This window comes from Ziziphus jujuba, chromosome 2 (assembly GCF_031755915.1).
Source record: "Ziziphus jujuba cultivar Dongzao chromosome 2, ASM3175591v1".
Lineage (NCBI taxonomy): Eukaryota > Viridiplantae > Streptophyta > Magnoliopsida > Rosales > Rhamnaceae > Ziziphus > Ziziphus jujuba.
The window spans coordinates 19,774,754-19,798,686 of NC_083380.1; the positions used below are offsets into that span (position 1 = coordinate 19,774,754).

The 23,933-nt window shown below is 55.5% G+C and overlaps 79 non-coding genes across 79 annotated transcripts; all 79 read right to left on the reverse strand.

Annotated features, from left to right (window-relative positions):
- Positions 1-96: 96 nt before the first annotated feature.
- Positions 97-215, reverse strand: LOC132802362 (5S ribosomal RNA). Its single transcript, XR_009637486.1, has one exon. It is a non-coding gene; the product is annotated as a 5S ribosomal RNA (ribosomal RNA).
- A 188-nt stretch (positions 216-403) lies between these two features.
- Positions 404-522, reverse strand: LOC132802527 (5S ribosomal RNA). Its single transcript, XR_009637652.1, has one exon. It is a non-coding gene; the product is annotated as a 5S ribosomal RNA (ribosomal RNA).
- Positions 523-705: 183 nt separating this feature from the next.
- On the reverse strand, positions 706-824 carry LOC132802057 (5S ribosomal RNA). Its single transcript, XR_009637178.1, has one exon. It is a non-coding gene; the product is annotated as a 5S ribosomal RNA (ribosomal RNA).
- A 182-nt stretch (positions 825-1,006) lies between these two features.
- On the reverse strand, positions 1,007-1,125 carry LOC132802173 (5S ribosomal RNA). Its single transcript, XR_009637297.1, has one exon. It is a non-coding gene; the product is annotated as a 5S ribosomal RNA (ribosomal RNA).
- A 185-nt stretch (positions 1,126-1,310) lies between these two features.
- Positions 1,311-1,429, reverse strand: LOC132802386 (5S ribosomal RNA). The gene has a single exon (XR_009637510.1). It is a non-coding gene; the product is annotated as a 5S ribosomal RNA (ribosomal RNA).
- A 187-nt stretch (positions 1,430-1,616) lies between these two features.
- LOC132802363 (5S ribosomal RNA) lies at positions 1,617-1,735 on the reverse strand. Its single transcript, XR_009637487.1, has one exon. It is a non-coding gene; the product is annotated as a 5S ribosomal RNA (ribosomal RNA).
- A 190-nt stretch (positions 1,736-1,925) lies between these two features.
- Positions 1,926-2,044, reverse strand: LOC132802428 (5S ribosomal RNA). The gene has a single exon (XR_009637552.1). It is a non-coding gene; the product is annotated as a 5S ribosomal RNA (ribosomal RNA).
- A 187-nt stretch (positions 2,045-2,231) lies between these two features.
- Positions 2,232-2,350, reverse strand: LOC132802484 (5S ribosomal RNA). Its single transcript, XR_009637608.1, has one exon. It is a non-coding gene; the product is annotated as a 5S ribosomal RNA (ribosomal RNA).
- Positions 2,351-2,538: 188 nt separating this feature from the next.
- LOC132802214 (5S ribosomal RNA) lies at positions 2,539-2,657 on the reverse strand. Its single transcript, XR_009637337.1, has one exon. It is a non-coding gene; the product is annotated as a 5S ribosomal RNA (ribosomal RNA).
- Positions 2,658-2,839: 182 nt separating this feature from the next.
- LOC132802461 (5S ribosomal RNA) lies at positions 2,840-2,958 on the reverse strand. Its single transcript, XR_009637585.1, has one exon. It is a non-coding gene; the product is annotated as a 5S ribosomal RNA (ribosomal RNA).
- A 182-nt stretch (positions 2,959-3,140) lies between these two features.
- On the reverse strand, positions 3,141-3,259 carry LOC132802576 (5S ribosomal RNA). Its single transcript, XR_009637703.1, has one exon. It is a non-coding gene; the product is annotated as a 5S ribosomal RNA (ribosomal RNA).
- Positions 3,260-3,443: 184 nt separating this feature from the next.
- Positions 3,444-3,562, reverse strand: LOC132802145 (5S ribosomal RNA). The gene has a single exon (XR_009637269.1). It is a non-coding gene; the product is annotated as a 5S ribosomal RNA (ribosomal RNA).
- Positions 3,563-3,745: 183 nt separating this feature from the next.
- Positions 3,746-3,864, reverse strand: LOC132802662 (5S ribosomal RNA). Its single transcript, XR_009637789.1, has one exon. It is a non-coding gene; the product is annotated as a 5S ribosomal RNA (ribosomal RNA).
- A 187-nt stretch (positions 3,865-4,051) lies between these two features.
- LOC132802364 (5S ribosomal RNA) lies at positions 4,052-4,170 on the reverse strand. The gene has a single exon (XR_009637488.1). It is a non-coding gene; the product is annotated as a 5S ribosomal RNA (ribosomal RNA).
- A 187-nt stretch (positions 4,171-4,357) lies between these two features.
- LOC132802529 (5S ribosomal RNA) lies at positions 4,358-4,476 on the reverse strand. Its single transcript, XR_009637654.1, has one exon. It is a non-coding gene; the product is annotated as a 5S ribosomal RNA (ribosomal RNA).
- A 183-nt stretch (positions 4,477-4,659) lies between these two features.
- On the reverse strand, positions 4,660-4,778 carry LOC132802058 (5S ribosomal RNA). The gene has a single exon (XR_009637179.1). It is a non-coding gene; the product is annotated as a 5S ribosomal RNA (ribosomal RNA).
- Positions 4,779-4,960: 182 nt separating this feature from the next.
- On the reverse strand, positions 4,961-5,079 carry LOC132802174 (5S ribosomal RNA). Its single transcript, XR_009637298.1, has one exon. It is a non-coding gene; the product is annotated as a 5S ribosomal RNA (ribosomal RNA).
- A 184-nt stretch (positions 5,080-5,263) lies between these two features.
- Positions 5,264-5,382, reverse strand: LOC132802388 (5S ribosomal RNA). The gene has a single exon (XR_009637512.1). It is a non-coding gene; the product is annotated as a 5S ribosomal RNA (ribosomal RNA).
- A 187-nt stretch (positions 5,383-5,569) lies between these two features.
- Positions 5,570-5,688, reverse strand: LOC132802366 (5S ribosomal RNA). The gene has a single exon (XR_009637490.1). It is a non-coding gene; the product is annotated as a 5S ribosomal RNA (ribosomal RNA).
- A 190-nt stretch (positions 5,689-5,878) lies between these two features.
- LOC132802429 (5S ribosomal RNA) lies at positions 5,879-5,997 on the reverse strand. Its single transcript, XR_009637553.1, has one exon. It is a non-coding gene; the product is annotated as a 5S ribosomal RNA (ribosomal RNA).
- A 187-nt stretch (positions 5,998-6,184) lies between these two features.
- On the reverse strand, positions 6,185-6,303 carry LOC132802485 (5S ribosomal RNA). The gene has a single exon (XR_009637609.1). It is a non-coding gene; the product is annotated as a 5S ribosomal RNA (ribosomal RNA).
- A 188-nt stretch (positions 6,304-6,491) lies between these two features.
- On the reverse strand, positions 6,492-6,610 carry LOC132802215 (5S ribosomal RNA). The gene has a single exon (XR_009637338.1). It is a non-coding gene; the product is annotated as a 5S ribosomal RNA (ribosomal RNA).
- A 182-nt stretch (positions 6,611-6,792) lies between these two features.
- On the reverse strand, positions 6,793-6,911 carry LOC132802625 (5S ribosomal RNA). Its single transcript, XR_009637752.1, has one exon. It is a non-coding gene; the product is annotated as a 5S ribosomal RNA (ribosomal RNA).
- A 182-nt stretch (positions 6,912-7,093) lies between these two features.
- On the reverse strand, positions 7,094-7,212 carry LOC132802495 (5S ribosomal RNA). The gene has a single exon (XR_009637619.1). It is a non-coding gene; the product is annotated as a 5S ribosomal RNA (ribosomal RNA).
- Positions 7,213-7,396: 184 nt separating this feature from the next.
- On the reverse strand, positions 7,397-7,515 carry LOC132802264 (5S ribosomal RNA). The gene has a single exon (XR_009637388.1). It is a non-coding gene; the product is annotated as a 5S ribosomal RNA (ribosomal RNA).
- Positions 7,516-7,699: 184 nt separating this feature from the next.
- Positions 7,700-7,818, reverse strand: LOC132802156 (5S ribosomal RNA). Its single transcript, XR_009637280.1, has one exon. It is a non-coding gene; the product is annotated as a 5S ribosomal RNA (ribosomal RNA).
- Positions 7,819-8,005: 187 nt separating this feature from the next.
- LOC132802367 (5S ribosomal RNA) lies at positions 8,006-8,124 on the reverse strand. The gene has a single exon (XR_009637491.1). It is a non-coding gene; the product is annotated as a 5S ribosomal RNA (ribosomal RNA).
- A 187-nt stretch (positions 8,125-8,311) lies between these two features.
- LOC132802530 (5S ribosomal RNA) lies at positions 8,312-8,430 on the reverse strand. Its single transcript, XR_009637655.1, has one exon. It is a non-coding gene; the product is annotated as a 5S ribosomal RNA (ribosomal RNA).
- A 183-nt stretch (positions 8,431-8,613) lies between these two features.
- Positions 8,614-8,732, reverse strand: LOC132802059 (5S ribosomal RNA). The gene has a single exon (XR_009637180.1). It is a non-coding gene; the product is annotated as a 5S ribosomal RNA (ribosomal RNA).
- A 182-nt stretch (positions 8,733-8,914) lies between these two features.
- LOC132802176 (5S ribosomal RNA) lies at positions 8,915-9,033 on the reverse strand. Its single transcript, XR_009637300.1, has one exon. It is a non-coding gene; the product is annotated as a 5S ribosomal RNA (ribosomal RNA).
- A 184-nt stretch (positions 9,034-9,217) lies between these two features.
- LOC132802389 (5S ribosomal RNA) lies at positions 9,218-9,336 on the reverse strand. Its single transcript, XR_009637513.1, has one exon. It is a non-coding gene; the product is annotated as a 5S ribosomal RNA (ribosomal RNA).
- Positions 9,337-9,523: 187 nt separating this feature from the next.
- LOC132802368 (5S ribosomal RNA) lies at positions 9,524-9,642 on the reverse strand. The gene has a single exon (XR_009637492.1). It is a non-coding gene; the product is annotated as a 5S ribosomal RNA (ribosomal RNA).
- A 190-nt stretch (positions 9,643-9,832) lies between these two features.
- On the reverse strand, positions 9,833-9,951 carry LOC132802430 (5S ribosomal RNA). The gene has a single exon (XR_009637554.1). It is a non-coding gene; the product is annotated as a 5S ribosomal RNA (ribosomal RNA).
- Positions 9,952-10,138: 187 nt separating this feature from the next.
- LOC132802486 (5S ribosomal RNA) lies at positions 10,139-10,257 on the reverse strand. Its single transcript, XR_009637610.1, has one exon. It is a non-coding gene; the product is annotated as a 5S ribosomal RNA (ribosomal RNA).
- Positions 10,258-10,445: 188 nt separating this feature from the next.
- Positions 10,446-10,564, reverse strand: LOC132802216 (5S ribosomal RNA). Its single transcript, XR_009637339.1, has one exon. It is a non-coding gene; the product is annotated as a 5S ribosomal RNA (ribosomal RNA).
- A 182-nt stretch (positions 10,565-10,746) lies between these two features.
- LOC132802626 (5S ribosomal RNA) lies at positions 10,747-10,865 on the reverse strand. The gene has a single exon (XR_009637753.1). It is a non-coding gene; the product is annotated as a 5S ribosomal RNA (ribosomal RNA).
- A 182-nt stretch (positions 10,866-11,047) lies between these two features.
- LOC132802578 (5S ribosomal RNA) lies at positions 11,048-11,166 on the reverse strand. The gene has a single exon (XR_009637705.1). It is a non-coding gene; the product is annotated as a 5S ribosomal RNA (ribosomal RNA).
- A 183-nt stretch (positions 11,167-11,349) lies between these two features.
- On the reverse strand, positions 11,350-11,468 carry LOC132802146 (5S ribosomal RNA). Its single transcript, XR_009637270.1, has one exon. It is a non-coding gene; the product is annotated as a 5S ribosomal RNA (ribosomal RNA).
- A 183-nt stretch (positions 11,469-11,651) lies between these two features.
- LOC132802663 (5S ribosomal RNA) lies at positions 11,652-11,770 on the reverse strand. The gene has a single exon (XR_009637790.1). It is a non-coding gene; the product is annotated as a 5S ribosomal RNA (ribosomal RNA).
- A 182-nt stretch (positions 11,771-11,952) lies between these two features.
- On the reverse strand, positions 11,953-12,071 carry LOC132802266 (5S ribosomal RNA). The gene has a single exon (XR_009637390.1). It is a non-coding gene; the product is annotated as a 5S ribosomal RNA (ribosomal RNA).
- A 184-nt stretch (positions 12,072-12,255) lies between these two features.
- On the reverse strand, positions 12,256-12,374 carry LOC132802157 (5S ribosomal RNA). The gene has a single exon (XR_009637281.1). It is a non-coding gene; the product is annotated as a 5S ribosomal RNA (ribosomal RNA).
- A 187-nt stretch (positions 12,375-12,561) lies between these two features.
- On the reverse strand, positions 12,562-12,680 carry LOC132802369 (5S ribosomal RNA). Its single transcript, XR_009637493.1, has one exon. It is a non-coding gene; the product is annotated as a 5S ribosomal RNA (ribosomal RNA).
- Positions 12,681-12,869: 189 nt separating this feature from the next.
- Positions 12,870-12,988, reverse strand: LOC132802217 (5S ribosomal RNA). The gene has a single exon (XR_009637340.1). It is a non-coding gene; the product is annotated as a 5S ribosomal RNA (ribosomal RNA).
- Positions 12,989-13,170: 182 nt separating this feature from the next.
- Positions 13,171-13,289, reverse strand: LOC132802698 (5S ribosomal RNA). Its single transcript, XR_009637825.1, has one exon. It is a non-coding gene; the product is annotated as a 5S ribosomal RNA (ribosomal RNA).
- Positions 13,290-13,476: 187 nt separating this feature from the next.
- On the reverse strand, positions 13,477-13,595 carry LOC132802488 (5S ribosomal RNA). Its single transcript, XR_009637612.1, has one exon. It is a non-coding gene; the product is annotated as a 5S ribosomal RNA (ribosomal RNA).
- A 186-nt stretch (positions 13,596-13,781) lies between these two features.
- Positions 13,782-13,900, reverse strand: LOC132802489 (5S ribosomal RNA). Its single transcript, XR_009637613.1, has one exon. It is a non-coding gene; the product is annotated as a 5S ribosomal RNA (ribosomal RNA).
- A 188-nt stretch (positions 13,901-14,088) lies between these two features.
- LOC132802218 (5S ribosomal RNA) lies at positions 14,089-14,207 on the reverse strand. Its single transcript, XR_009637341.1, has one exon. It is a non-coding gene; the product is annotated as a 5S ribosomal RNA (ribosomal RNA).
- Positions 14,208-14,389: 182 nt separating this feature from the next.
- LOC132802627 (5S ribosomal RNA) lies at positions 14,390-14,508 on the reverse strand. Its single transcript, XR_009637754.1, has one exon. It is a non-coding gene; the product is annotated as a 5S ribosomal RNA (ribosomal RNA).
- Positions 14,509-14,690: 182 nt separating this feature from the next.
- LOC132802579 (5S ribosomal RNA) lies at positions 14,691-14,809 on the reverse strand. Its single transcript, XR_009637706.1, has one exon. It is a non-coding gene; the product is annotated as a 5S ribosomal RNA (ribosomal RNA).
- Positions 14,810-14,992: 183 nt separating this feature from the next.
- Positions 14,993-15,111, reverse strand: LOC132802664 (5S ribosomal RNA). Its single transcript, XR_009637791.1, has one exon. It is a non-coding gene; the product is annotated as a 5S ribosomal RNA (ribosomal RNA).
- A 182-nt stretch (positions 15,112-15,293) lies between these two features.
- LOC132802203 (5S ribosomal RNA) lies at positions 15,294-15,412 on the reverse strand. Its single transcript, XR_009637326.1, has one exon. It is a non-coding gene; the product is annotated as a 5S ribosomal RNA (ribosomal RNA).
- Positions 15,413-15,595: 183 nt separating this feature from the next.
- On the reverse strand, positions 15,596-15,714 carry LOC132802183 (5S ribosomal RNA). Its single transcript, XR_009637306.1, has one exon. It is a non-coding gene; the product is annotated as a 5S ribosomal RNA (ribosomal RNA).
- A 183-nt stretch (positions 15,715-15,897) lies between these two features.
- On the reverse strand, positions 15,898-16,016 carry LOC132802109 (5S ribosomal RNA). Its single transcript, XR_009637230.1, has one exon. It is a non-coding gene; the product is annotated as a 5S ribosomal RNA (ribosomal RNA).
- Positions 16,017-16,200: 184 nt separating this feature from the next.
- LOC132802546 (5S ribosomal RNA) lies at positions 16,201-16,319 on the reverse strand. The gene has a single exon (XR_009637673.1). It is a non-coding gene; the product is annotated as a 5S ribosomal RNA (ribosomal RNA).
- A 183-nt stretch (positions 16,320-16,502) lies between these two features.
- On the reverse strand, positions 16,503-16,621 carry LOC132802437 (5S ribosomal RNA). Its single transcript, XR_009637561.1, has one exon. It is a non-coding gene; the product is annotated as a 5S ribosomal RNA (ribosomal RNA).
- Positions 16,622-16,803: 182 nt separating this feature from the next.
- Positions 16,804-16,922, reverse strand: LOC132802405 (5S ribosomal RNA). The gene has a single exon (XR_009637529.1). It is a non-coding gene; the product is annotated as a 5S ribosomal RNA (ribosomal RNA).
- Positions 16,923-17,105: 183 nt separating this feature from the next.
- LOC132802277 (5S ribosomal RNA) lies at positions 17,106-17,224 on the reverse strand. Its single transcript, XR_009637401.1, has one exon. It is a non-coding gene; the product is annotated as a 5S ribosomal RNA (ribosomal RNA).
- Positions 17,225-17,407: 183 nt separating this feature from the next.
- Positions 17,408-17,526, reverse strand: LOC132801959 (5S ribosomal RNA). Its single transcript, XR_009637080.1, has one exon. It is a non-coding gene; the product is annotated as a 5S ribosomal RNA (ribosomal RNA).
- Positions 17,527-17,709: 183 nt separating this feature from the next.
- LOC132802438 (5S ribosomal RNA) lies at positions 17,710-17,828 on the reverse strand. Its single transcript, XR_009637562.1, has one exon. It is a non-coding gene; the product is annotated as a 5S ribosomal RNA (ribosomal RNA).
- Positions 17,829-18,010: 182 nt separating this feature from the next.
- On the reverse strand, positions 18,011-18,129 carry LOC132801960 (5S ribosomal RNA). Its single transcript, XR_009637081.1, has one exon. It is a non-coding gene; the product is annotated as a 5S ribosomal RNA (ribosomal RNA).
- A 183-nt stretch (positions 18,130-18,312) lies between these two features.
- Positions 18,313-18,431, reverse strand: LOC132802258 (5S ribosomal RNA). Its single transcript, XR_009637382.1, has one exon. It is a non-coding gene; the product is annotated as a 5S ribosomal RNA (ribosomal RNA).
- A 183-nt stretch (positions 18,432-18,614) lies between these two features.
- Positions 18,615-18,733, reverse strand: LOC132802561 (5S ribosomal RNA). The gene has a single exon (XR_009637688.1). It is a non-coding gene; the product is annotated as a 5S ribosomal RNA (ribosomal RNA).
- Positions 18,734-18,916: 183 nt separating this feature from the next.
- Positions 18,917-19,035, reverse strand: LOC132802591 (5S ribosomal RNA). Its single transcript, XR_009637718.1, has one exon. It is a non-coding gene; the product is annotated as a 5S ribosomal RNA (ribosomal RNA).
- A 183-nt stretch (positions 19,036-19,218) lies between these two features.
- On the reverse strand, positions 19,219-19,337 carry LOC132802204 (5S ribosomal RNA). The gene has a single exon (XR_009637327.1). It is a non-coding gene; the product is annotated as a 5S ribosomal RNA (ribosomal RNA).
- Positions 19,338-19,521: 184 nt separating this feature from the next.
- On the reverse strand, positions 19,522-19,640 carry LOC132802100 (5S ribosomal RNA). The gene has a single exon (XR_009637221.1). It is a non-coding gene; the product is annotated as a 5S ribosomal RNA (ribosomal RNA).
- A 182-nt stretch (positions 19,641-19,822) lies between these two features.
- LOC132802391 (5S ribosomal RNA) lies at positions 19,823-19,941 on the reverse strand. Its single transcript, XR_009637515.1, has one exon. It is a non-coding gene; the product is annotated as a 5S ribosomal RNA (ribosomal RNA).
- Positions 19,942-20,125: 184 nt separating this feature from the next.
- On the reverse strand, positions 20,126-20,244 carry LOC132802087 (5S ribosomal RNA). The gene has a single exon (XR_009637208.1). It is a non-coding gene; the product is annotated as a 5S ribosomal RNA (ribosomal RNA).
- A 183-nt stretch (positions 20,245-20,427) lies between these two features.
- LOC132802679 (5S ribosomal RNA) lies at positions 20,428-20,546 on the reverse strand. Its single transcript, XR_009637806.1, has one exon. It is a non-coding gene; the product is annotated as a 5S ribosomal RNA (ribosomal RNA).
- A 184-nt stretch (positions 20,547-20,730) lies between these two features.
- LOC132802419 (5S ribosomal RNA) lies at positions 20,731-20,849 on the reverse strand. The gene has a single exon (XR_009637543.1). It is a non-coding gene; the product is annotated as a 5S ribosomal RNA (ribosomal RNA).
- A 183-nt stretch (positions 20,850-21,032) lies between these two features.
- Positions 21,033-21,151, reverse strand: LOC132802412 (5S ribosomal RNA). The gene has a single exon (XR_009637536.1). It is a non-coding gene; the product is annotated as a 5S ribosomal RNA (ribosomal RNA).
- A 183-nt stretch (positions 21,152-21,334) lies between these two features.
- LOC132802326 (5S ribosomal RNA) lies at positions 21,335-21,453 on the reverse strand. Its single transcript, XR_009637450.1, has one exon. It is a non-coding gene; the product is annotated as a 5S ribosomal RNA (ribosomal RNA).
- Positions 21,454-21,636: 183 nt separating this feature from the next.
- On the reverse strand, positions 21,637-21,755 carry LOC132802110 (5S ribosomal RNA). Its single transcript, XR_009637231.1, has one exon. It is a non-coding gene; the product is annotated as a 5S ribosomal RNA (ribosomal RNA).
- Positions 21,756-21,939: 184 nt separating this feature from the next.
- Positions 21,940-22,058, reverse strand: LOC132802547 (5S ribosomal RNA). Its single transcript, XR_009637674.1, has one exon. It is a non-coding gene; the product is annotated as a 5S ribosomal RNA (ribosomal RNA).
- Positions 22,059-22,241: 183 nt separating this feature from the next.
- On the reverse strand, positions 22,242-22,360 carry LOC132801948 (5S ribosomal RNA). Its single transcript, XR_009637069.1, has one exon. It is a non-coding gene; the product is annotated as a 5S ribosomal RNA (ribosomal RNA).
- Positions 22,361-22,543: 183 nt separating this feature from the next.
- Positions 22,544-22,662, reverse strand: LOC132802278 (5S ribosomal RNA). Its single transcript, XR_009637402.1, has one exon. It is a non-coding gene; the product is annotated as a 5S ribosomal RNA (ribosomal RNA).
- Positions 22,663-22,845: 183 nt separating this feature from the next.
- On the reverse strand, positions 22,846-22,964 carry LOC132802101 (5S ribosomal RNA). Its single transcript, XR_009637222.1, has one exon. It is a non-coding gene; the product is annotated as a 5S ribosomal RNA (ribosomal RNA).
- Positions 22,965-23,146: 182 nt separating this feature from the next.
- On the reverse strand, positions 23,147-23,265 carry LOC132802392 (5S ribosomal RNA). Its single transcript, XR_009637516.1, has one exon. It is a non-coding gene; the product is annotated as a 5S ribosomal RNA (ribosomal RNA).
- A 184-nt stretch (positions 23,266-23,449) lies between these two features.
- On the reverse strand, positions 23,450-23,568 carry LOC132802088 (5S ribosomal RNA). The gene has a single exon (XR_009637209.1). It is a non-coding gene; the product is annotated as a 5S ribosomal RNA (ribosomal RNA).
- Positions 23,569-23,751: 183 nt separating this feature from the next.
- On the reverse strand, positions 23,752-23,870 carry LOC132802680 (5S ribosomal RNA). Its single transcript, XR_009637807.1, has one exon. It is a non-coding gene; the product is annotated as a 5S ribosomal RNA (ribosomal RNA).
- Between the last annotated feature and the right edge of the window lie 63 nt (positions 23,871-23,933).

The following is a 23,933-nucleotide window of genomic DNA, read 5'->3' on the forward strand; positions in this document are numbered from 1 at the left end:
CACCGGGACACCGAGCGAGTTCCCTCGGTCGGGCCCGGAGAAAAGGGAAACTCCGAGGGTGAAAGGCGCGGGCAAAGAGAGGAAAAAAAAAAAAAAAGGGTGCAACACGAGGACTTCCCAGGAGGTCACCCATCCTAGTACTACACTTGCCCAAGCACGCTTAACTTCGGAGTTCTGATGGGATCCGGTGCATTAGTTCTGGTCTGATCGCACCCGACATGGTGATGCTAAAGAATGGATATAAGGAAAAGAAGCAGCGCAGCAGGTCCGCATGCGTTCGGCGCGATCCGGGCAGCGGCATCGATGCACCGGCACACCGAGCGAGTTCCCTCGGTCGGGCCCGGAGAAAAGGGAAACTCCGAGGGTGAAAGGCGCGGGCAAAGAGAGGAAAAAAAAAAAAAAAAGGGTGCAACACGAGGACTTCCCAGGAGGTCACTCATCCTAGTACTACTCTCGCCCAAGCACGCTTAACTTCGAAGTTCTGATGGGATCCGGTGCATTAGTTCTGGTCTGATCGCACCCGACATGGTGATGCTAAAGAATGGATATAAGGAAAAGAAGCAGCGCAGCAGGTCCGCATGCGTTCGGCGTGATCCGGGCAGCGGCATCGATGAACCGGCCCACCGAGCGAGTTCCCTCGGTCGGGCCCGGAGAAAAGGGAAACTCCGAGGGTGAAAGGCGCAGCGAAAGAGAGGAAAAAAAAAAAGGGTGCAACACGAGGACTTCCTAGGAGGTCACCCATCCTAGTACTACACTTGCCCAAGCACGCTTAACTTCGGAGTTCTGATGGGATCCGGTGCATTAGTGCTGGTATGATCGCACCCGACATGGTGATGGTAAAGAATGGATATAAGGAAAAGAAGCAGCGCAGCAGCTCCGCATGCGTTCGGCCCGATCCGGGCAGCGGCATCGATGCACCGGCACAACGAGCGAGTTCCCTCGGTCGGGCCCGGAGAAAAGGGAAACTCCGAGGGTGAAAGGCGCAGCGAAAGAGAGGAAAAAAAAAAAGGTGCAACACGAGGACTTCCCAGGAGGTCACCGATCCTAGTACTACTCTCGCCCAAGCACGCTTAACTTCGGAGTTCTAATGGGATCCGGTGCATTAGTGCTGGTATGATCGCACCCGACATGGTGATGCTAAAGAATGGATATAAGGAAAAGAAGCGGCGCAGCAGCTCTGAATGCGTTCGGCGCGATCCGGGCAGCGGCATCGATTCACCGGCACACCGAGCGAGTTCCCTCGGTCGGGCCGGGACAAAAGGGAAACTCCGAGGGTGAAAGGCGCGGGGAAAGAGAGGAAAAAAAAAAAAAGGGTGCAACACGAGGACTTCCCAGGAGGTCACCCATCCTAGTACTACTCTTGCCCAAGCACGCTTAACTTCAAAGTTCTGATGGGATCCGGTGCATTAGTGCTGGTATGATCGCACTCGAAATGGTGATGCTAAAGAATGGATATAAGGAAAAGAAGGAGCGCAGCAGGTCCGCATGCGTTCGGCGCGATCCGGGCAGCGGCATCGATGCACCGGGACACCGAGCGAGTTCCCTCGGTCGGGCCCGGAGAAAAGGGAAACTCCGAGGGTGAAAGGCGCGGGCAAAGAGAGGAAAAAAAAAAAAAAAGGGTGCAACACGAGGACTTCCCAGGAGGTCACCCATCCTAGTACTACACTTGCCCAAGCACGCTTAACTTCGGAGTTCTGATGGGATCCGGTGCATTAGTTCTGGTCTGATCGCACCCGACATGGTGATGCTAAAGAATGGATATAAGGAAAAGAAGCAGCGCAGCAGGTCCGCATGCGTTCGGCGCGATCCGGGCAGCGGCATCGATGCACCGGCACACCGAGCGAGTTCCCTCGGTCGGGCCCGGAGAAAAGGGAAACTCCGAGGGTGAAAGGCGCGGGCAAAGAGAGGAAAAAAAAAAAAAAAAAAGGGTGCAACACGAGGACTTCCCAGGAGGTCACCCATCCTAGTACTACTCTCGCCCAAGCACGCTTAACTTCAAAGTTCTGATGGGATCCGGTGCATTAGTTCTGGTCTGATCGCACCCGACATGGTGATGCTAAAGAATGGATATAAGGAAAAGAAGCAGCGCAGCAGGTCCGCATGCGTTCGGCGTGATCCGGGCAGCGGCATCGATGAACCGGCCCACCGAGCGAGTTCCCTCGGTCGGGCCGGGACAAAAGGGAAACTCCGAGGGTGAAAGGCGCGGGGAAGGAGAGGAAAAAAAAAAAAAAGGGGTGCAACACGAGGACTTCCCAGGAGGACACCCATCCTAGTACTACTCTCGCCCAAGCACACTTAACTTCGAAGTTCTGATGGGATCCGGTGCATTAGTTCTGGTCTGATCGCACCCGACATGGTGATGCTAAAGAATGGATATAAGGAAAAGAAGCAGCGCAGCAGGTCCGCATGCGTTCGGCGTGATCCGGGCAGCGGCATCGATGCACCGGCCCACCGAGCGAGTTCCCTCGGTCGGGCCGGGAGAAAAGGGAAACTCCGAGGGTGAAAGGCGCGGGCAAAGAGAGGAAAAAAAAAAAAAAAAGGGTGCAACACGAGGACTTCCCAGGAGGTCACCCATCCTAGTACTACACTTGCCCAAGCACGCTTAACTTCGGGGTTCTGATGGGATCCGGTGCATTAGTGCTGGTATGATCGCACCCGACATGGTGATGCTAAAGAATGGATATAAGGAAAAGAAGCAGCGCAGCAGCTCCGCATGCGTTCGGCGCGATCCGGGCAGCGGCATCGATGCACCGGCACACCGAGCGAGTTCCCTCGGTCGGGCCGGGAGAAAAGGGAAACTCCGAGGGTGAAAGGCGCGGCGAAAGAGAGGAAAAAAAAAAAGGTGCAACACGAGGACTTCCCAGGAGGTCACGCATCCTAGTACTACACTTGCCCAAGCACGCTTAACTTCGGAGTTCTGATGGGATCCGGTGCATTAGTGCTGGTATGATCGCACCCGACATGGTGATGGTAAAGAATGGATATAAGGAAAAGAAGCAGCGCAGCAGCTCCGCATGCGTTCGGCCCGATCCGGGCAGCGGCATCGATGCACCGGCACACCGAGCGAGTTCCCTCGGTCGGGCCCGGAGAAAAGGGAAACTCCGAGGGTGAAAGGCGCAGCGAAAGAGAGGAAAAAAAAAAGGGTGCAACACGAGGACTTCCCAGGAGGTCACCGATCGTAGTACTACTCTCGCCCAAGCACGCTTAACTTCGATGTTCTGATGGGATCCGGTGCATTAGTGCTGGTATGATCGCACCCGACATGGTGATGCTAAAGAATGGATATAAGGAAAAGAAGCAGCGCAGCAGGTCCGCATGCGTTCGGCGTGATCCGGGCAGCGGCATCGATGCACCGGCAGACCGAGCGAGTTCCCTCGGTCGGGCCGGGACAAAAGGGAAACTCCGAGGGTGAAAGGCGCGGGGAAAGAGAGGAAAAAAAAAAAAGGGTGCAACACGAGGACTTCCTAGGAGGTCACCCATCCTAGTACTACTCTTGCCCAAGCACGCTTAACTTCGAAGTTCTGATGGGATCCGGTGCATTAGTGCTGGTATGATCGCACCCGACATGGTGATGCTAAAGAATGGATATAAGGAAAAGAAGCAGCGCAGCAGGTCCGCATGCGTTCGGCGCGATCCGGGCAGCGGCATCGATGCACCGGCACACCGAGCGAGTTCCCTCGGTCGGGCCCGGAGAAAAGGGAAACTCCGAGGGTGAAAGGCGCAGCGAAAGAGAGGAAAAAAAAAAAGGGTGCAACACGAGGACTTCCCAGGAGGTCACCCATCCTAGTACTACTCTCGCCCAAGCACGCTTAACTTCGAAGTTCTGATGGGATCCGGTGCATTAGTTATGTTCTGATCGCACCCGACATGGTGATGCTAAAGAATGGATAAAAGGAAAAGAAGCAGCGCAGCAGCTCCGCATGCGTTCGGCGCGATCCGTGCAGCGGCATCGATGCACCGGCACACCGAGCGAGTTCCCTCGGTCGGGCCCGGAGAAAAGGGAAACTCCGAGGGTGAAAGGCGCGGGCAAAGAGAGGAAAAAAAAAAAAAAAGGGTGCAACACGAGGACTTCCCAGGAGGTCACCCATCCTAGTACTACACTTGCCCAAGCACGCTTAACTTCGGAGTTCTGATGGGATCCGGTGCATTAGTTCTGGTCTGATCGCACCCGACATGGTGATGCTAAAGAATGGATATAAGGAAAAGAAGCAGCGCAGCAGGTCCGCATGCGTTCGGCGCGATCCGGGCAGCGGCATCGATGCACCGGCACACCGAGCGAGTTCCCTCGGTCGGGCCCGGAGAAAAGGGAAACTCCGAGGGTGAAAGGCGCGGGCAAAGAGAGGAAAAAAAAAAAAAAAGGGTGCAACACGAGGACTTCCCAGGAGGTCACTCATCCTAGTACTACTCTCGCCCAAGCACGCTTAACTTCGAAGTTCTGATGGGATCCGGTGCATTAGTTCTGGTCTGATCGCACCCGACATGGTGATGCTAAAGAATGGATATAAGGAAAAGAAGCAGCGCAGCAGGTCCGCATGCGTTCGGCGTGATCCGGGCAGCGGCATCGATGAACCGGCCCACCGAGCGAGTTCCCTCGGTCGGGCCCGGAGAAAAGGGAAACTCCGAGGGTGAAAGGCGCAGCGAAAGAGAGGAAAAAAAAAAAGGGTGCAACACGAGGACTTCCTAGGAGGTCACCCATCCTAGTACTACACTTGCCCAAGCACGCTTAACTTCGGAGTTCTGATGGGATCCGGTGCATTAGTGCTGGTATGATCGCACCCGACATGGTGATGGTAAAGAATGGATATAAGGAAAAGAAGCAGCGCAGCAGCTCCGCATGCGTTCGGCGCGATCCGGGCAGCGGCATCGATGCACCGGCACAACGAGCGAGTTCCCTCGGTCGGGCCCGGAGAAAAGGGAAACTCCGAGGGTGAAAGGCGCAGCGAAAGAGAGGAAAAAAAAAAAGGTGCAACACGAGGACTTCCCAGGAGGTCACCGATCCTAGTACTACTCTCGCCCAAGCACGCTTAACTTCGGAGTTCTAATGGGATCCGGTGCATTAGTGCTGGTATGATCGCACCCGACATGGTGATGCTAAAGAATGGATATAAGGAAAAGAAGCGGCGCAGCAGCTCTGAATGCGTTCGGCGCGATCCGGGCAGCGGCATCGATGCACCGGCACACCGAGCGAGTTCCCTCGGTCGGGCCGGGACAAAAGGGAAACTCCGAGGGTGAAAGGCGCGGGGAAAGAGAGGAAAAAAAAAAAAGGGTGCAACACGAGGACTTCCCAGGAGGTCACCCATCCTAGTACTACTCTTGCCCAAGCACGCTTAACTTCAAAGTTCTGATGGGATCCGGTGCATTAGTGCTGGTATGATCGCACTCGAAATGGTGATGCTAAAGAATGGATATAAGGAAAAGAAGGAGCGCAGCAGGTCCGCATGCGTTCGGCGCGATCCGGGCAGCGGCATCGATGCACCGGGACACCGAGCGAGTTCCCTCGGTCGGGCCCGGAGAAAAGGGAAACTCCGAGGGTGAAAGGCGCGGGCAAAGAGAGGAAAAAAAAAAAAAAAGGGTGCAACACGAGGACTTCCCAGGAGGTCACCCATCCTAGTACTACACTTGCCCAAGCACGCTTAACTTCGGAGTTCTGATGGGATCCGGTGCATTAGTTCTGGTCTGATCGCACCCGACATGGTGATGCTAAAGAATGGATATAAGGAAAAGAAGCAGCGCAGCAGGTCCGCATGCGTTCGGCGCGATCCGGGCAGCGGCATCGATGCACCGGCACACCGAGCGAGTTCCCTCGGTCGGGCCCGGAGAAAAGGGAAACTCCGAGGGTGAAAGGCGCGGGCAAAGAGAGGAAAAAAAAAAAAAAAAAAGGGTGCAACACGAGGACTTCCCAGGAGGTCACCCATCCTAGTACTACTCTCGCCCAAGCACGCTTAACTTCAAAGTTCTGATGGGATCCGGTGCATTAGTTCTGGTCTGATCGCACCCGACATGGTGATGCTAAAGAATGGATATAAGGAAAAGAAGCAGCGCAGCAGGTCCGCATGCGTTCGGCGTGATCCGGGCAGCGGCATCGATGAACCGGCCCACCGAGCGAGTTCCCTCGGTCGGGCCGGGACAAAAGGGAAACTCCGAGGGTGAAAGGCGCGGGGAAGGAGAGGAAAAAAAAAAAAAAGGGGTGCAACACGAGGACTTCCCAGGAGGACACCCATCCTAGTACTACTCTCGCCCAAGCACACTTAACTTCGAAGTTCTGATGGGATCCGGTGCATTAGTTCTGGTCTGATCGCACCCGACATGGTGATGCTAAAGAATGGATATAAGGAAAAGAAGCAGCGCAGCAGGTCCGCATGCGTTCGGCGTGATCCGGGCAGCGGCATCGATGCACCGGCCCACCGAGCGAGTTCCCTCGGTCGGGCCGGGAGAAGAGGGAAACTCCGAGGGTGAAAGGCGCGGGCAAAGAGAGGAAAAAAAAAAAAAAAAGGGTGCAACACGAGGACTTCCCAGGAGGTCACCCATCCTAGTACTACACTTGCCCAAGCACGCTTAACTTCGGGGTTCTGATGGGATCCGGTGCATTAGTGCTGGTATGATCGCACCCGACATGGTGATGCTAAAGAATGGATATAAGGAAAAGAAGCAGCGCAGCAGCTCCGCATGCGTTCGGCGCGATCCGGGCAGCGGCATCGATGCACCGGCACACCGAGCGAGTTCCCTCGGTCGGGCCGGGAGAAAAGGGAAACTCCGAGGGTGAAAGGCGCGGCGAAAGAGAGGAAAAAAAAAAAGGTGCAACACGAGGACTTCCCAGGAGGTCACGCATCCTAGTACTACACTTGCCCAAGCACGCTTAACTTCAAAGTTCTGATGGGATCCGGTGCATTAGTGCTGGTATGATCGCACCCGACATGGTGATGGTAAAGAATGGATATAAGGAAAAGAAGCAGCGCAGCAGCTCCGCATGCGTTCGGCCCGATCCGGGCAGCGGCATCGATGCACCGGCACACCGAGCGAGTTCCCTCGGTCGGGCCCGGAGAAAAGGGAAACTCCGAGGGTGAAAGGCGCAGCGAAAGAGAGGAAAAAAAAAAGGGTGCAACACGAGGACTTCCCAGGAGGTCACCTATCGTAGTACTACTCTCGCCCAAGCACGCTTAACTTCGATGTTCTGATGGGATCCGGTGCATTAGTGCTGGTATGATCGCACCCGACATGGTGATGCTAAAGAATGGATATAAGGAAAAGAAGCAGCGCAGCAGGTCCGCATGCGTTCGGCGTGATCCGGGCAGCGGCATCGATGCACCGGCAGACCGAGCGAGTTCCCTCGGTCGGGCCGGGACAAAAGGGAAACTCCGAGGGTGAAAGGCGCGGGGAAAGAGAGGAAAAAAAAAAAAGGGTGCAACACGAGGACTTCCCAGGAGGTCACCGATCCTAGTACTACTCTCGCCCAAGCACGCTTAACTTCAGAGTTCTAATGGGATCCGGTGCATTAGTGCTGGTATGATCGCACCCGACATGGTGATGCTAAAGAATGGATATAAGGAAAAGAAGCGGCGCAGCAGCTCTGAATGCGTTCGGCGCGATCCGGGCAGCGGCATCGATGCACCGGCACACCGAGCGAGTTCCCTCGGTCGGGCCGGGACAAAAGGGAAACTCCGAGGGTGAAAGGCGCGGGGAAAGAGAGGAAAAAAAAAAAAGGGTGCAACACGAGGACTTCCCAGGAGGTCACCCATCCTAGTACTACTCTTGCCCAAGCACGCTTAACTTCGAAGTTCTGATGGGATCCGGTGCATTAGTGCTGGTATGATCGCACTCGACATGGTGATGCTAAAGAATGGATATAAGGAAAAGAAGCAGCGCAGCAGGTCCGCATGCGTTCGGCGCGATCCGGGCAGCGGCATCGATGCACCGGGACACCGAACGAGTTCCCTCGGTCGGGCCCGGAGAAAAGGGAAACTCCGAGGGTGAAAGGCGCGGGCAAAGAGAGGAAAAAAAAAAAAAAAGGGTGCAACACGAGGACTTCCCAGGAGGTCACCCATCCTAGTACTACACTTGCCCAAGCACGCTTAACTTCGGAGTTCTGATGGGATCCGGTGCATTAGTTCTGGTCTGATCGCACCCGACATGGTGATGCTAAAGAATGGATATAAGGAAAAGAAGCAGCGCAGCAGGTCCGCATGCGTTCGGCGCGATCCGGGCAGCGGCATCGATGCACCGGCACACCGAGCGAGTTCCCTCGGTCGGGCCCGGAGAAAAGGGAAACTCCGAGGGTGAAAGGCGCGGGCAAAGAGAGGAAAAAAAAAAAAAAAGGGTGCAACACGAGGACTTCCCAGGAGGTCACTCATCCTAGTACTACTCTCGCCCAAGCACGCTTAACTTCGAAGTTCTGATGGGATCCGGTGCATTAGTTCTGGTCTGATCGCACCCGACATGGTGATGCTAAAGAATGGATATAAGGAAAAGAAGCAGCGCAGCAGGTCCGCATGCGTTCGGCGTGATCCGGGCAGCGGCATCGATGAACCGGCCCACCGAGCGAGTTCCCTCGGTCGGGCCCGGAGAAAAGGGAAACTCCGAGGGTGAAAGGCGCAGCGAAAGAGAGGAAAAAAAAAAAGGGTGCAACACGAGGACTTCCTAGGAGGTCACCCATCCTAGTACTACACTTGCCCAAGCACGCTTAACTTCGGAGTTCTGATGGGATCCGGTGCATTAGTGCTGGTATGATCGCACCCGACATGGTGATGGTAAAGAATGGATATAAGGAAAAGAAGCAGCGCAGCAGCTCCGCATGCGTTCGGCGCGATCCGGGCAGCGGCATCGATGCACCGGCACAACGAGCGAGTTCCCTCGGTCGGGCCCGGAGAAAAGGGAAACTCCGAGGGTGAAAGGCGCAGCGAAAGAGAGGAAAAAAAAAAAGGTGCAACACGAGGACTTCCCAGGAGGTCACCGATCCTAGTACTACTCTCGCCCAAGCACGCTTAACTTCGGAGTTCTAATGGGATCCGGTGCATTAGTGCTGGTATGATCGCACCCGACATGGTGATGCTAAAGAATGGATATAAGGAAAAGAAGCGGCGCAGCAGCTCTGAATGCGTTCGGCGCGATCCGGGCAGCGGCATCGATGCACCGGCACACCGAGCGAGTTCCCTCGGTCGGGCCGGGACAAAAGGGAAACTCCGAGGGTGAAAGGCGCGGGGAAAGAGAGGAAAAAAAAAAAAGGGTGCAACACGAGGACTTCCCAGGAGGTCACCCATCCTAGTACTACTCTTGCCCAAGCACGCTTAACTTCAAAGTTCTGATGGGATCCGGTGCATTAGTGCTGGTATGATCGCACTCGAAATGGTGATGCTAAAGAATGGATATAAGGAAAAGAAGGAGCGCAGCAGGTCCGCATGCGTTCGGCGCGATCCGGGCAGCGGCATCGATGCACCGGGACACCGAGCGAGTTCCCTCGGTCGGGCCCGGAGAAAAGGGAAACTCCGAGGGTGAAAGGCGCGGGCAAAGAGAGGAAAAAAAAAAAAAAAGGGTGCAACACGAGGACTTCCCAGGAGGTCACCCATCCTAGTACTACACTTGCCCAAGCACGCTTAACTTCGGAGTTCTGATGGGATCCGGTGCATTAGTTCTGGTCTGATCGCACCCGACATGGTGATGCTAAAGAATGGATATAAGGAAAAGAAGCAGCGCAGCAGGTCCGCATGCGTTCGGCGCGATCCGGGCAGCGGCATCGATGCACCGGCACACCGAGCGAGTTCCCTCGGTCGGGCCCGGAGAAAAGGGAAACTCCGAGGGTGAAAGGCGCGGGCAAAGAGAGGAAAAAAAAAAAAAAAAAAGGGTGCAACACGAGGACTTCCCAGGAGGTCACCCATCCTAGTACTACTCTCGCCCAAGCACGCTTAACTTCAAAGTTCTGATGGGATCCGGTGCATTAGTTCTGGTCTGATCGCACCCGACATGGTGATGCTAAAGAATGGATATAAGGAAAAGAAGCAGCGCAGCAGGTCCGCATGCGTTCGGCGTGATCCGGGCAGCGGCATCGATGAACCGGCCCACCGAGCGAGTTCCCTCGGTCGGGCCGGGACAAAAGGGAAACTCCGAGGGTGAAAGGCGCGGGGAAGGAGAGGAAAAAAAAAAAAAAGGGGTGCAACACGAGGACTTCCCAGGAGGACACCCATCCTAGTACTACTCTCGCCCAAGCACACTTAACTTCGAAGTTCTGATGGGATCCGGTGCATTAGTTCTGGTCTGATCGCACCCGACATGGTGATGCTAAAGAATGGATATAAGGAAAAGAAGCAGCGCAGCAGGTCCGCATGCGTTCGGCGTGATCCGGGCAGCGGCATCGATGCACCGGCCCACCGAGCGAGTTCCCTCGGTCGGGCCGGGAGAAGAGGGAAACTCCGAGGGTGAAAGGCGCGGGCAAAGAGAGGAAAAAAAAAAAAAAAAGGGTGCAACACGAGGACTTCCCAGGAGGTCACCCATCCTAGTACTACACTTGCCCAAGCACGCTTAACTTCGGGGTTCTGATGGGATCCGGTGCATTAGTGCTGGTATGATCGCACCCGACATGGTGATGCTAAAGAATGGATATAAGGAAAAGAAGCAGCGCAGCAGCTCCGCATGCGTTCGGCGCGATCCGGGCAGCGGCATCGATGCACCGGCACACCGAGCGAGTTCCCTCGGTCGGGCCGGGAGAAAAGGGAAACTCCGAGGGTGAAAGGCGCGGCGAAAGAGAGGAAAAAAAAAAAGGTGCAACACGAGGACTTCCCAGGAGGTCACGCATCCTAGTACTACACTTGCCCAAGCACGCTTAACTTCAAAGTTCTGATGGGATCCGGTGCATTAGTGCTGGTATGATCGCACCCGACATGGTGATGGTAAAGAATGGATATAAGGAAAAGAAGCAGCGCAGCAGCTCCGCATGCGTTCGGCCCGATCCGGGCAGCGGCATCGATGCACCGGCACACCGAGCGAGTTCCCTCGGTCGGGCCCGGAGAAAAGGGAAACTCCGAGGGTGAAAGGCGCAGCGAAAGAGAGGAAAAAAAAAAGGGTGCAACACGAGGACTTCCCAGGAGGTCACCGATCGTAGTACTACTCTCGCCCAAGCACGCTTAACTTCGATGTTCTGATGGGATCCGGTGCATTAGTGCTGGTATGATCGCACCCGACATGGTGATGCTAAAGAATGGATATAAGGAAAAGAAGCAGCGCAGCAGGTCCGCATGCGTTCGGCGTGATCCGGGCAGCGGCATCGATGCACCGGCAGACCGAGCGAGTTCCCTCGGTCGGGCCGGGACAAAAGGGAAACTCCGAGGGTGAAAGGCGCGGGGAAAGAGAGGAAAAAAAAAAAGGGTGCAACACGAGGACTTCCTAGGAGGTCACCCATCCTAGTACTACTCTTGCCCAAGCACGCTTAACTTCGAAGTTCTGATGGGATCCGGTGCATTAGTGCTGGTATGATCGCACCCGACATGGTGATGCTAAAGAATGGATATAAGGAAAAGAAGCAGCGCAGCAGGTCCGCATGCGTTCGGCGCGATCCGGGCAGCGGCATCGATGCACCGGCACACCGAGCGAGTTCCCTCGGTCGGGCCCGGAGAAAAGGGAAACTCCGAGGGTGAAAGGCGCAGCGAAAGAGAGGAAAAAAAAAAAGGGTGCAACACGAGGACTTCCCAGGAGGTCACCCATCCTAGTACTACTCTCGCCCAAGCACGCTTAACTTCGAAGTTCTGATGGGATCCGGTGCATTAGTTATGTTCTGATCGCACCCGACATGGTGATGCTATAGAATGGATAAAAGGAAAAGAAGCAGCGCAGCAGCTCCGCATGCGTTCGGCGCGATCCGTGCAGCGGCATCGATGCACCGGCACACCGAGCGAGTTCCCTCGGTCGGGCCCGGAGAAAAGGGAAACTCCGAGGGTGAAAGGCGCAGCGAAAGAGAGGAAAAAAAAAAGGGTGCAACACGAGGACTTCCCAGGAGGTCACCGATCCTAGTACTACTCTCGCCCAAGCACGCTTAACTTCAGAGTTCTAATGGGATCCGGTGCATTAGTGCTGGTATGATCGCACCCGACATGGTGATGCTAAAGAATGGATATAAGGAAAAGAAGCGGCGCAGCAGCTCTGAATGCGTTCGGCGCGATCCGGGCAGCGGCATCGATGCACCGGCACACCGAGCGAGTTCCCTCGGTCGGGCCGGGACAAAAGGGAAACTCCGAGGGTGAAAGGCGCGGGGAAAGAGAGGAAAAAAAAAAAAGGGTGCAACACGAGGACTTCCCAGGAGGTCACCCATCCTAGTACTACTCTTGCCCAAGCACGCTTAACTTCGAAGTTCTGATGGGATCCGGTGCATTAGTGCTGGTATGATCGCACTCGACATGGTGATGCTAAAGAATGGATATAAGGAAAAGAAGCAGCGCAGCAGGTCCGCATGCGTTCGGCGCGATCCGGGCAGCGGCATCGATGCACCGGGACACCGAACGAGTTCCCTCGGTCGGGCCCGGAGAAAAGGGAAACTCCGAGGGTGAAAGGCGCGGGCAAAGAGAGGAAAAAAAAAAAAAAAGGGTGCAACACGAGGACTTCCCAGGAGGTCACCCATCCTAGTACTACACTTGCCCAAGCACGCTTAACTTCGGAGTTCTGATGGGATCCGGTGCATTAGTTCTGGTCTGATCGCACCCGACATGGTGATGCTAAAGAATGGATATAAGGAAAAGAAGCAGCGCAGCAGGTCCGCATGCGTTCGGCGCGATCCGGGCAGCGGCATCGATGCACCGGCACACCGAGCGAGTTCCCTCGGTCGGGCCCGGAGAAAAGGGAAACTCCGAGGGTGAAAGGCGCGGGCAAAGAGAGGAAAAAAAAAAAAAAAAAGGGTGCAACACGAGGACTTCCCAGGAGGTCACCCATCCTAGTACTACACTTGCCCAAGCACGCTTAACTTCGGGGTTCTGATGGGATCCGGTGCATTAGTGCTGGTATGATCGCACCCGACATGGTGATGCTAAAGAATGGATATAAGGAAAAGAAGCAGCGCAGCAGCTCCGCATGCGTTCGGCGCGATCCGGGCAGCGGCATCGATGCACCGGCACACCGAGCGAGTTCCCTCGGTCGGGCCGGGAGAAAAGGGAAACTCCGAGGGTGAAAGGCGCGGCGAAAGAGAGGAAAAAAAAAAAGGTGCAACACGAGGACTTCCCAGGAGGTCACGCATCCTAGTACTACACTTGCCCAAGCACGCTTAACTTCAAAGTTCTGATGGGATCCGGTGCATTAGTTCTGGTCTGATCGCACCCGACATGGTGATGCTAAAGAATGGATATAAGGAAAAGAAGCAGCGCAGCAGGTCCGCATGCGTTCGGCGTGATCCGGGCAGCGGCATCGATGAACCGGCCCACCGAGCGAGTTCCCTCGGTCGGGCCGGGACAAAAGGGAAACTCCGAGGGTGAAAGGCGCGGGGAAGGAGAGGAAAAAAAAAAAAAAGGGGTGCAACACGAGGACTTCCCAGGAGGACACCCATCCTAGTACTACTCTCGCCCAAGCACACTTAACTTCGAAGTTCTGATGGGATCCGGTGCATTAGTTCTGGTCTGATCGCACCCGACATGGTGATGCTAAAGAATGGATATAAGGAAAAGAAGCAGCGCAGCAGGTCCGCATGCGTTCGGCGTGATCCGGGCAGCGGCATCGATGAACCGGCCCACCGAGCGAGTTCCCTCGGTCGGGCCGGGACAAAAGGGAAACTCCGAGGGTGAAAGGCGCGGGGAAGGAGAGGAAAAAAAAAAAAAGGGGTGCAACACGAGGACTTCCCAGGAGGACACCCATCCTAGTACTACTCTCGCCCAAGCACACTTAACTTCGAAGTTCTGATGGGATCCGGTGCATTAGTTCTGGTCTGATCGCACCCGACATGGTGATGCTAAAGAATGGATATAAGGAAAAGAAGCAGCGCAGCAGGTCCGCATGCGTTCGGCGTGATCCGGGCAGCGGCATCGATGCACCGGCCCACCGAGCGAGTTCCCTCGGTCGGGCCGGGAGAAAAGGGAAACTCCGAGGGTGAAAGGCGCGGGCAAAGAGAGGAAAAAAAAAAAAAAAAGGGTGCAACACGAGGACTTCCCAGGAGGTCACCCATCCTAGTACTACACTTGCCCAAGCACGCTTAACTTCGGGGTTCTGATGGGATCCGGTGCATTAGTGCTGGTATGATCGCACCCGACATGGTGATGCTAAAGAATGGATATAAGGAAAAGAAGCAGCGCAGCAGCTCCGCATGCGTTCGGCGCGATCCGGGCAGCGGCATCGATGCACCGGCACACCGAGCGAGTTCCCTCGGTCGGGCCGGGAGAAAAGGGAAACTCCGAGGGTGAAAGGCGCGGCGAAAGAGAGGAAAAAAAAAAAGGTGCAACACGAGGACTTCCCAGGAGGTCACGCATCCTAGTACTACACTTGCCCAAGCACGCTTAACTTCAAAGTTCTGATGGGATCCGGTGCATTAGTGCTGGTATGATCGCACCCGACATGGTGATGGTAAAGAATGGATATAAGGAAAAGAAGCAGCGCAGCAGCTCCGCATGCGTTCGGCCCGATCCGGGCAGCGGCATCGATGCACCGGCACACCGAGCGAGTTCCCTCGGTCGGGCCCGGAGAAAAGGGAAACTCCGAGGGTGAAAGGCGCAGCGAAAGAGAGGAAAAAAAAAAGGGTGCAACACGAGGACTTCCCAGGAGGTCACCGATCGTAGTACTACTCTCGCCCAAGCACGCTTAACTTCGATGTTCTGATGGGATCCGGTGCATTAGTGCTGGTATGATCGCACCCGACATGGTGATGCTAAAGAATGGATATAAGGAAAAGAAGCAGCGCAGCAGGTCCGCATGCGTTCGGCGCGATCCGGGCAGCGGCATCGATGCACCGGCACACCGAGCGAGTTCCCTCGGTCGGGCCCGGAGAAAAGGGAAACTCCGAGGGTGAAAGGCGCAGCGAAAGAGAGGAAAAAAAAAAAGGGTGCAACACGAGGACTTCCCAGGAGGTCACCCATCCTAGTACTACTCTCGCCCAAGCACGCTTAACTTCGAAGTTCTGATGGGATCCGGTGCATTAGTTATGTTCTGATCGCACCCGACATGGTGATGCTAAAGAATGGATAAAAGGAAAAGAAGCAGCGCAGCAGCTCCGCATGCGTTCGGCGCGATCCGTGCAGCGGCATCGATGCACCGGCACACCGAGCGAGTTCCCTCGGTCGGGCCCGGAGAAAAGGGAAACTCCGAGGGTGAAAGGCGCAGCGAAAGAGAGGAAAAAAAAAAGGGTGCAACACGAGGACTTCCCAGGAGGTCACCGATCCTAGTACTACTCTCGCCCAAGCACGCTTAACTTCGAAGTTCTGATGGGATCCGGTGCATTAGTGCTGGTATGATCGCACCCGACATGGTGATGCTAAAGAATGGATATAAGGAAAAGAAGCAGCGCAGCAGGTCCGCATGCGTTCGGCGCGATCCGGGCAGCGGCATCGATGCACCGGCACACCGAGCGAGTTCCCTCGGTCGGGCCGGGAGAAAAGGGAAACTCCGAGGGTGAAAGGCGCGGCGAAAGAGAGGAGAAAAAAAAAGGGTGCAACACGAGGACTTCCCAGGAGGTCACCCATCCTAGTACTACTCTCGCCCAAGCACGCTTAACTTTGAAGTTCTAATGGGATCCGGTGCATTAGTGCTAGTATGATCGCACCCGACATGGTGATGCTAAAGAATGGATATAAGGAAAAGAAGCAGCGCAGTAGGTCCGCATGCGTTCGGCGTGATCCGGGCAGCGGCATCGATGCACCGGCCCACCGACCGAGTTCCCTCGGTCGGGCCGGGAGAAAAGGGAAACTCCGAGGGTGAAAGGCGCGGCGAAAGAGAGGAAAAAAAAAAAGGGTGCAACACGAGGACTTCCTAGGAGGTCACCCATCCTAGTACTACTCTCGCCCAAGCACGCTTAACTTCGAAGTTCTGATGGGATCCGGTGCATTAGTGCTAGTATGATCGCACCCGACATGGTGATGCTAAAGAATGGATATAAGGAAAAGAAGCAGCGCAGCAGCTCCGCATGCGTTCGGCGTGATCCGGGCAGCGGCATCGATGCACCGGCAGACCGAGTGAGTTCCCTCGGTCGGGCCGGGAGAAAAGGGAAACTCCGAGGGTGAAAGGCGCGGCGAAAGAGAGGAAAAAAAAAAAGGGGTGCAACACGAGGACTTCCCAGGAGGTCACCCATCCTAGTACTACTCTCGCCCAAGCACGCTGAGCTTCGAAGTTCTGATGGGATCCGGTGCATTAGTTCTGGTCTGATCGCACCCGGCATGGTGATGCTAAAGAATGGATATAAGGAAAAGAAGCAGCGCAGCAGCTCCGCATGCGTTCGGCGTGATCCGGGCAGCGGCATCGATGCACCGGCACACCGAGCGAGTTCCGTCGGTGGGGCCGGGAGAAAAGGGAAACTCCGAGGGTGAAAGGCGCAGCGAAATAGAGGAAAAGAAAAAAGGGTGCAACACGAGGACTTCCCAGGAGGTCACCCATCCTAGTACTACTCTCGCCCAAGCACGCTTAACTTCGAAGTTCTGATGGGATCCGGTGCATTAGTTCTGGTCTGATCGCAACCGACATGGTGATGCTAAAGAATGGATATAAGGAAAAGAAGCAGCGCAGCAGCTCCGCATGCGTTCGGTGCGATCCGGGCAGCGGCATCGATGCACCGGCACACCGAGCGAGTTCCCTCGGTCGGGCCCGGAGAAAAGGGAAACTCCGAGGGTGAAAGGCGCAGCGAAAGAGAGGAAAAAAAAAAGGGTGCAACACGAGGACTTCCCAGGAGGTCACCGATCCTAGTACTACTCTCGCCCAAGCACGCTTAACTTCGAAGTTCTGATGGGATCCGGTGCATTAGTGCTGGTGTGATCGCACCCGACATGGTGAAGCTAAAGAATGGATATAAGGAGAAGAAGCAGCGCAGCAGGTCCGCATGCGTTCGGCGCGATCCGGGCAGCGGCATCGATGCACCGGCACACCGAGCGAGTTCCCTCGGTCGGGCCGGGAGAAAAGGGAAACTCCGAGGGTGAAAGGCGCGGCGAAAGAGAGGAGAAAAAAAAAGGGTGCAACACGAGGACTTCCCAGGAGGTCACCCATCCTAGTACTACTCTCGCCCAAGCACGCTTTACTTCGAAGTTCTGATGGGATCCGGTGCATTAGTGCTAGTATGATCGCACCAGACATGGTGATGCTAAAGAATGGAGATAAGGAAAAGAAGCAGCGCAGTAGGTCCGCATGCGTTCGGCGTGATCCGGGCAGCGGCATCGATGCACCGGCCCACCGACCGAGTTCCCTCGGTCGGGCCGGGAGAAAAGGGAAACTCCGAGGGTGAAAGGCGCGGCGAAAGAGAGGAAAAAAAAAAAGGGTGCAACACGAGGACTTCCCAGGAGGTCACCCATCCTAGTACTACTCTCGCCCAAGCACGCTTAACTTCGAAGTTCTGATGGGATCCGGTGCATTAGTGCTAGTATGATCGCACCCGACATGGTGATGCTAAAGAATGGATATAAGGAAAAGAAGCAGCGCAGCAGCTCCGCATGCGTTCGGCGTGATCCGGGCAGCGGCATCGATGCACCGGCCCACCGACCGAGTTCCCTCGGTCGGGCTGGGAGAAAAGGGAAACTCCGAGGGTGAAAGGCGCGGCGAAAGAGAGGAAAAAAAAAAAGGGTGCAACACGAGGACTTCCCAGGAGGTCACCCATCCTAGTACTACTCTCGCCCAAGCACGCTTAACTTCGAAGTTCTGATGGGATCCGGTGCATTAGTTCTGGTCTGATCGCAACCGACATGGTGATGCTAAAGAATGGATATAAGGAAAAGAAGCAGCGCAGCAGCTCCGCATGCGTTCGGCGCGATCCGGGCAGCGGCATCGATGCACCGACACACCGAGCGAGTTCCCTCGGTCGGGCCCGGAGAAAAGGGAAACTCCGAGGGTAAAAGGCGCAGCGAAAGAGAGGAAAAAAAAAAGGGTGCAACACGAGGACTTCCCAGGAGGTCACCCATCCTAGTACTACTCTCGCCCAAGCACGCTTAACTTCGAAGTTCTGATGGGATCCGGTGCATTAGTGCTAGTATGATCGCACCCGACATGGTGATGCTAAAGAATGGATATAAGGAAAAGAAGCAGCGCAGCAGCTCCGCATGCGTTCGGCGCGATCCGGGCAGCGGCATCGATGCACCGGGACACCGAGCGAGTTCCGTCGGTGGGGCCGGGAGAAAAGGGAAACTCCGAGGGTGAAAGGCGCAGCGAAATAGAGGAAAAGAAAAAAGGGTGCAACACGAGGACTTCCCAGGAGGTCACCCATCCTAGTACTACTCTCGCCCAAGCACGCTTAACTTCGAAGTTCTGATGGGATCCGGTGCATTAGTTCTGGTCTGATCGCACCCGACATGGCGATGCTAAAGAATGGATATAAGGAAAAGAAGCAGCGCAGCAGCTCCGCATGCGTTCGGCGCGATCCGGGCAGCGGCATCGATGCACCGGCACACCGAGCGAGTTCCCTCGGTCGGGCCCGGAGAAAAGGGAAACTCCGAGGGTAAAAGGCGCAGCGAAAGAGAGGAAAAAAAAAAAGGGTGCAACACGAGGACTTCCCAGGAGGTCACCCATCCTAGTACTACTCTCGCCCAAGCACGCTGAGCTTCGAAGTTCTGATGGGATCCGGTGCATTAGTTCTGGTCTGATCGCACCCGATATGGTGATGCTAAAGAATGGATATAAGGAAAAGAAGCAGCGCAGCAGGTCCGCAGGCGTTCGGCGCGATCCGGGCAGCGGCATCGATGCACCGGCACACCGAGCGAGTTCCCTCGGTCGGGCCCGGAGAAAAGGGAAACTCCGAGGGTAAAAGGCGCAGCGAAAGAGAGGAAAAAAAAAAAGGGTGCAACACGAGGACTTCCCAGGAGGTCACCGATCCTAGTACTACTCTCGCCCAAGCACGCTTAACTTCGAAGTTCTGATGGGATCCGGTGCATTAGTTCTGGTCTGATCGCACCCGACATGGCGATGCTAAAGAATGGATATAAGGAAAAGAAGCAGCGCAGCAGCTCCGCATGCGTTCGGCGCGATCCGGGCAGCGGCATCGATGCACCGGCACACCGAGCGAGTTCCCTCGGTCGGGCCCGGAGAAAAGGGAAACTCCGAGGGTAAAAGGCGCAGCGAAAGAGAGGAAAAAAAAAAAGGGTGCAACACGAGGACTTCCCAGGAGGTCACCGATCCTAGTACTACTCTCGCCCAAGCACGCTTAACTTCGAAGTTCTGATGGGATCCGGTGCATTAGTGCTGGTATGATCGCACCCGACATGGTGATGCTAAAGAATGGATATAAGGAAAAGAAGCAGCGCAGCAGGTCCGCATGCGTTCGGCGCGATCCGGGCAGCGGCATCGATGCACCGGCCCACCGAGCGTGTTCCCTCGGTCGGGCCGGGAGAAAAGGGAAACTCCGAGGTTGAAAGGCGCGGGGAAGGAGAGGAAAAAAAAAAAAGGGTGCAACACGAGGACTTCCCAGGAGGTCACCCATCCTAGTACTACTCTCGCCCAAGCACGCCTAACTTCGAAGTTCTGATGGGATCCGGTGCATTAGTGCTGGTATGATCGCACCCCACATGGTGATGCTACAGAATGGATATAAGGAAAAGAAGCAGCGCAGCATGTCCGCATGCGTTCGGCGCGATCCGGGCAGCGGCATCGATGCACCGGCCCACCTAGCGAGTTCCCTCGGTCGGGCCGCGAGAAAAGGGAAACTCCGAGGGTGAAAGGCGCGGGGAAAGAGAGGAAAAAAAAAGGGGTGCAACCCGAGGACTTCCCAGGAGGTCACCCATCCTTGTACTACTCTCGCCCAAGCACGCTTAACTTCGGAGTTCTGATGGGATCCGGTGCATTAGTTCTGGCATGATCGCACCCGACATGGTGAAGCTAAATAATGGATATAAGGAAAAGAAGCAGCGCAGCAGGTCCGCATGCGTTCGGCGCGATCCGGATGGCTGCATCGATGCACCGGCCCACCGAGCGAGTTCCCTCGGTCGGGCCGGGAGAAAAGGGAAACTCCGAGGGTCAAAGGCACAGGGAAAGAGAGGAAAAAAAAAAAGGGGTGCAACACGAGGACTTCCCAGGAGGTCACCCATCTTAGTACTACTCTCGCCCAAGCACTCTTAACTTCGAAGTTCTGATGGGACCCAGTGCATTAGTGCTGGTATGATCGCACCCGACATGGTGATGCTAAAAAATGGATATAGGGAAAAGAAGCAGCGCAGCAGGTCCGCATGCGTTCGGCGCGATCTGGGCTGCAGCATCGATGCACCGGCCCACCGAGCGAGTTCCCTCGGTCGGGCCGGGAGAAAAGAGAAACTCCGAGGGTGAAAGGCACGGGGAAAGAGAGGAAAAAAAAAAGGGGTGCAACACGAGGACTTCACAGGAGGTCACCCATCCTAGTACTACTCTCGGCCAAGCACGCTTAACTTCGTATTTCTGATGGGATCCGATGCATTAGTGCTGGTATGATCGCACCGGACATGGTGATGCTAAAGAATGGATATAAGGAAAAGAAGCAGCGCAGTAGGTCCGCATGCGTTCGGCGTGATCCGGGCAGCGGCATCGATGCACCGGCCCACCGAGCGAGTTCCCTCGGTTGGGCCGGGACAAAAGGGAAACTCCGAGGGTGAAAGGCACGGGGAAAGAGAGGAAAAAAAAAAAGGGGTGCAACACGAGGACTTCCCAGGAGGTCACCAATCCTAGTACTACTCTCGCCCAAGCACGCTTAACATCGGAGTTCTGATGGGATCCGGTGATTTAGTGCTGGTATGATCGCAACCGACATGGTGATACTAAAGAATGGATATAAGGAAAAGAAGCAGCGCAACAGCTCCGCATGCGTTCGGCGTGATCCGGGCAGCGGCATCGATGCACCGGCAGACCGAGTGAGTTCCCTCGGTCGGGCCGGGAGAAAAGGGAAACTCCGAGGGTGAAAGGCGCGGCGAAAGAGAGGAAAAAAAAAAGGGGTGCAACACGAGGACTTCCCAGGAGGTCACCGATCCTAGTACTACTCTCACCCAAGCACGCTTAACTTCGAAGTTCTGATGGGATCCGGTGCATTAGTGCTGGTATGATCGCACCCGACATGGTGATGCTAAAGAATGGATATAAGGAAAAGAAGCAGCGCAGCAGGTCCGCATGCGTTCGGCGCGATCCGGGCAGCGGCATCGATGCACCGGCACACCGAGCGAGTTCCCTCGGTCGGGCCGGGAGAAAAGGGAAACTCCGAGGGTGAAAGGCGCGGCGAAAGAGAGGAGAAAAAAAAAGGGTGCAACACGAGGACTTCCCAGGAGGTCACCCATCCTAGTACTACTCTCGCCCAAGCACGCTTAACTTGGAAGTTCTAATGGGATCCGGTGCATTAGTGCTAGTATGATCGCACCCGACATGGTGATGCTAAAGAATGGATATAAGGAAAAGAAGCAGCGCAGTAGGTCCGCATGCGTTCGGCGTGATCCGGGCAGCGGCATCGATGCACCGGCCCACCGACCGAGTTCCCTCGGTCGGGCCGGGAGAAAAGGGAAACTCCGAGGGTGAAAGGCGCGGCGAAAGAGAGGAAAAAAAAAAAGGGTGCAACACGAGGACTTCCTAGGAGGTCACCCATCCTAGTACTACTCTCGCCCAAGCACGCTTAACTTCGAAGTTCTGATGGGATCCGGTGCATTAGTGCTAGTATGATCGCACCCGACATGGTGATGCTAAAGAATGGATATAAGGAAAAGAAGCAGCGCAGCAGCTCCGCATGCGTTCGGCGTGATCCGGGCAGCGGCATCGATGCACCGGCAGACCGAGTGAGTTCCCTCGGTCGGGCCGGGAGAAAAGGGAAACTCCGAGGGTGAAAGGCGCGGCGAAAGAGAGGAAAAAAAAAAAGGGGTGCAACACGAGGACTTCCCAGGAGGTCACCCATCCTAGTACTACTCTCGCCCAAGCACGCTGAGCTTCGAAGTTCTGATGGGATCCGGTGCATTAGTTCTGGTCTGATCGCACCCGACATGGTGATGCTAAAGAATGGATATAAGGAAAAGAAGCAGCGCAGCAGCTCCGCATGCGTTCGGCGCGATCCGGGCAGCGGCATCGATGCACCGGCACACCGAGCGAGTTCCGTCGGTGGGGCCGGGAGAAAAGGGAAACTCCGAGGGTGAAAGGCGCAGCGAAATAGAGGAAAAGAAAAAAGGGTGCAACACGAGGACTTCCCAGGAGGTCACCCATCCTAGTACTACTCTCGCCCAAGCACGCTTAACTTCGAAGTTCTGATGGGATCCGGTGCATTAGTGCTGGTGTGATCGCACCCGACATGGTGAAGCTAAAGAATGGATATAAGGAGAAGAAGCAGCGCAGCAGGTCCGCATGCGTTCGGCGCGATCCGGGCAGCGGCATCGATGCACCGGCACACCGAGCGAGTTCCCTCGGTCGGGCCGGGAGAAAAGGGAAACTCCGAGGGTGAAAGGCGCGGCGAAAGAGAGGAGAAAAAAAAAGGGTGCAACACGAGGACTTCCCAGGAGGTCACCCATCCTAGTACTACTCTCGCCCAAGCACGCTTTACTTCGAAGTTCTGATGGGATCCGGTGCATTAGTGCTAGTATGATCGCACCAGACATGGTGATGCTAAAGAATGGAGATAAGGAAAAGAAGCAGCGCAGTAGGTCCGCATGCGTTCGGCGTGATCCGGGCAGCGGCATCGATGCACCGGCCCACCGACCGAGTTCCCTCGGTCGGGCCGGGAGAAAAGGGAAACTCCGAGGGTGAAAGGCGCGGCGAAAGAGAGGAGAAAAAAAAAGGGTGCAACACGAGGACTTCCCAGGAGGTCACCCATCCTAGTACTACTCTCGCCCAAGCACGCCTAACTTCGAAGTTCTGATGGGATCCGGTGCATTAGTGCTGGTATGATCGCACCCCACATGGTGATGCTACAGAATGGATATAAGGAAAAGAAGCAGCGCAGCATGTCCGCATGCGTTCGGCGCGATCCGGGCAGCGGCATCGATGCACCGGCCCACCTAGCGAGTTCCCTCGGTCGGGCCGCGAGAAAAGGGAAACTCCGAGGGTGAAAGGCGCGGGGAAAGAGAGGAAAAAAAAAGGGGTGCAACCCGAGGACTTCCCAGGAGGTCACCCATCCTTGTACTACTCTCGCCCAAGCACGCTTAACTTCGGAGTTCTGATGGGATCCGGTGCATTAGTTCTGGCATGATCGCACCCGACATGGTGAAGCTAAATAATGGATATAAGGAAAAGAAGCAGCGCAGCAGGTCCGCATGCGTTCGGCGCGATCCGGATGGCTGCATCGATGCACCGGCCCACCGAGCGAGTTCCCTCGGTCGGGCCGGGAGAAAAGGGAAACTCCGAGGGTCAAAGGCACAGGGAAAGAGAGGAAAAAAAAAAAGGGGTGCAACACGAGGACTTCCCAGGAGGTCACCCATCTTAGTACTACTCTCGCCCAAGCACTCTTAACTTCGAAGTTCTGATGGGACCCAGTGCATTAGTGCTGGTATGATCGCACCCGACATGGTGATGCTAAAAAATGGATATAGGGAAAAGAAGCAGCGCAGCAGGTCCGCATGCGTTCGGCGCGATCTGGGCTGCAGCATCGATGCACCGGCCCACCGAGCGAGTTCCCTCGGTCGGGCCGGGAGAAAAGAGAAACTCCGAGGGTGAAAGGCACGGGGAAAGAGAGGAAAAAAAAAAGGGGTGCAACACGAGGACTTCACAGGAGGTCACCCATCCTAGTACTACTCTCGGCCAAGCACGCTTAACTTCGTATTTCTGATGGGATCCGATGCATTAGTGCTGGTATGATCGCACCGGACATGGTGATGCTAAAGAATGGATATAAGGAAAAGAAGCAGCGCAGTAGGTCCGCATGCGTT